Source organism: Medicago truncatula, chromosome 1, assembly GCF_003473485.1.
Source record: "Medicago truncatula cultivar Jemalong A17 chromosome 1, MtrunA17r5.0-ANR, whole genome shotgun sequence".
NCBI classification, from domain to species: Eukaryota; Viridiplantae; Streptophyta; class Magnoliopsida; order Fabales; family Fabaceae; genus Medicago; species Medicago truncatula.
Window position 1 is genome coordinate 23,764,632 of NC_053042.1, and position 3,541 is coordinate 23,768,172.

Below are 3,541 nucleotides of genomic sequence, written 5' to 3' on the forward strand. Positions count from 1 at the left end.
GGGATGAGGTTATATGTTATGCATGCTTCATTCTCTTACGTGACTACTATGTTATTTTTATAATATTATGGATTATGATTTGAAATATTTTGATGGGGCCTGCGTGCCAAAACGTTTTATGGATTATGAAATAATTTCCGCTGCAAGGTTTAAGTTATTTGGTTAAATTGTTATTTAATTGGTTTGATTATGTTAATGTGATATCCCGTTTGTTTATGCTGTTTACTTTGATAATTGTTTAAGGAATTTTTATATTGGGAAAACGAGGTGTTACAATTGGTATTAGAGCAGGTCGGTTCGTCCGGTCAATTAGAAGAGTCTTGTCGAGTCTTCGTAATATTTGTATTACTATCTTATGTTGTTGTTGCTACTTGTTGTAGAATATCAGAAATGGCGGGAAGAAACGATGCTGCGTTAGCTGCTGCTCTACAAGCTGTTGCCCAAGCTGTGGGACGACAACCTAATGCAAATGCTATTGGGATAACAGAACGGTCGGCTAACTTTAATATCATCTCGGTAGGTTTTGACTCTCCTATTCCCATCTTTTTAAAGAGGGATAGAGGCAACAAACTAACACTAACTCCTAAATCGCACAAGGCTTTGTCAACGGTCTCTTTCCCTATCACACAAGGGATGGCAAAACTACCTGGATCTCTAAGCTTTTGGGGTTGCTTCTTGACGATTGCACTACTTTCCCTAGTTAAAGCGATTGTCTCTTTGTGATCTATAGCCTTTTTCTTTGAAAAAATTTCTTTTAAAAACTTGGCGTATAGAGGCATACGAGACAAAGCTTCAGCAAAGGGAATCTTAATGCAAATCTTTTTAAGTATGTTTAAGAATGTAGCGAATTGAGCCTCCAAGTTGAGCTTAGTAAGCCTTAATGGGTTAAGGGCCTTGTTCTTATCAAGTGGTTTCTTTATCGCATCCTTCTCACCTAGAAGCTTAACACTCTCTCCCTTGATACTTTTGGCTTTAGTAATGGTCTCTTCTAACTTACTGCCCCGAGAGAAATAGCATTGACATGGGCTTTGGGGTTTGTTTCAGGTTGACCAGGAAAGACTCCTGGTGTTTGAGAAGAGGTGGCCACTTGTTGGGCTACTTGGGAGATTTGGGTCTCAAGCTTTTTGGTGTGTGTGGCGATAGAATCAACTTTGGTAGTGAGTTTGGAGAGAGAGTCATTCAGAAATCCTATTTGGTTTTTCAATTCTTGAAGATTTTTATTTTGATTAGCAATGCAATTTTTCAATAAAATCTCCAAACTTGATTTCTGAGCCACTCTCTGGTTGTTTGTATAGCCAGGTGGTGCTGCTTGTCCATAGGAACCTTGAGGATTTTTGTAAAAATTTTGATTTGGCCTCATTCCTTGGTTGTATTGAGCGTAATTCAGTTGCTCAATATTGACAGCACTACCTAACTGACAATCAACACCTATATGACCGGATATACCACAGACTTCACAAGGAGGGGATGCAGAAGAAGGTGTGACAGCATTAACGTTAAATTTTTCAAATTTTTGGGTTAATGCTTCAATCTTAGCAGCAAGGTGATTATATTCAGAGACTTCGTATATACCTGCCTCTTTCTTAGAGGGAGTAGGAGTGGTGACGGCTCTCTCGTTGGTCCATTGGTAGTGATTCTGAGCCATGTCCTCAATCAAAGCATAAGCCTCTGTATAGTTTTTGTTCATTAGAGCTCCACCTGCAGCTGCATCAACAGACATCTTAGTGGTATACGACAAGCCATTATAAAACGTGTGGACTATAAGCCACTTCTCTAGGCCGTGGTGGGGACAAAGTCTAAGTATTTCCTTGAAACGCTCCCACGCCTCATAGAGAGACTCCCCATCTTTTTGATTGAAACGCGTGATTTGATCTCTAAGCTTAGCAGTGTTAGATGGGGGGAAAAATCGGGCAAGGAATGCTCGCCTCATATCGTCCCATGAAGTAATGGAACCGACTTCTAGGGAATTGAACCAAGCGCTAGCTCTATCCCTTAAGGAAAAGGGAAAGAGATGAAGTCTTACGACTTCTTGGTTCTCTTTTATGGTGCCACTGAGTCTTAGGAAGGAAGAAATATGGAGATTTGGATCCTCAGTGGGTGATCCAGAAAACTGATGTTGCTGCACCAAATTGAGTAGTGCAGGCTTGAATTCGAAGTTATTACCCGCAACCGTTGGGTACACGATAATAGGTTGTGGCTCTTCCGTTGAAGGAGTAGCATACTCTTTGAGAGTGCGTTCAGCCATAGCAGTATTATTTTGTGCCTCTCTCTTTTTCTTATGCAAAAACCTTTCGATCTCAGGAATAAATTCTCCAAGACTTTTACTTCTTCGCATAAGAAACCGAGAACCCAAGAAGTTAGTGGTAATACAAAGAAAGAAGTAGAAGAAAAGAGGAAGAGAAGAGAGTTCTAATCACAGAGAAAGAGTTAATCAAATTAGTTTACTCCCCGGCAGCGGCGCCAAAAACTTGATGAGATAAAACCACAAGTTGGGGGTTTTCAAGCGTTTGAAAGATAATAATAAAAAGGGCCTTGGGATCGTTGGTTTCCTCTAAATGACAAGTCCTCCTCAAACCAAAACTATAAGCTTATAATGTTACGTTAGACCTAATTTCTCAAGACAGTTTCTCTTATGTTCCTCTAGCAACCAAGCCTATTTCGCTGACTTGATTACTATTAGATTTTGGTTCCTCTAACAACCAAGCCTATTTCGCTGACTTGATTGTTATTAGTTTCCTTGAAGATCGAAACTATATGTCTCAAAGATTGCAAAGCCTATTTCGCTGACTTTGCAATCCTTGTCTGAATTCACTTGTTCGAATATCAAAGCTCCACTTTCGTTTTATGAATTGATATTTGGAATAATGGATAAACAATTATCAAACCCTCCACTTTCGTTTCCACAGTTTGATAATGGTTGATCCATGTTAAAGCGGCGAATTCAGATAAGAAATTAGGGTTACATAAGATTAAGGCTTAGAGCTTGGTTTGATTAGGATTATGTCATTTAGACTTATCCAACAATCGCAAGACAAGGAGAAGTCTACTCACTCATGTTCATCGTAGACATGGGGGAGAAGAGAGAAAGCATAAAAGTAAATGACAAGAAAATAAAGGAAAAGAAAAGAACTTTAATTAGAAAAGCAATTGTCACTTATTGAATTCCAAGTAAAGATGAATATTTGTGATGGATGGCTACTCTATTTATAGCATTTGTTCGACTTAAAATCTAAGCTATTACATTCGGCCTAAAAATAGAGTAGCTTAAAATCTAAGCAAAAGCAGCAAAAGTGACACTGGAGGGTGGCACGGCCGTGCCAAGGTTAGCACGGGCCGTGCCAAGCTTCAGGCATGGGGGAGACATATTTTTGTTTCTCAATCTTCATATTTTTGCATCCAATCGGCTCCAAGTCCCTTTCTTTTGCTCCAAGACTTAATCCATCCAATATTCATTCCTGAAATAAGATAAAATGCAATTTAAAGTAAACTATCCTAAAAAGGAAATAATACTAACATAAAATAAAATAAAATCTAAATAAAA

At 38.7% G+C, this 3,541-nt stretch overlaps 1 non-coding gene across 1 annotated transcript; it reads left to right on the top strand.

The window, feature by feature from the left end:
• The first annotated feature begins 1,775 nt into the window (after positions 1-1,775).
• Positions 1,776-1,882, top strand: LOC120577968 (small nucleolar RNA R71). The gene has a single exon (XR_005643944.1). It is a non-coding gene; the product is annotated as a small nucleolar RNA R71 (small nucleolar RNA).
• The last annotated feature ends 1,659 nt before the right edge of the window (positions 1,883-3,541 follow it).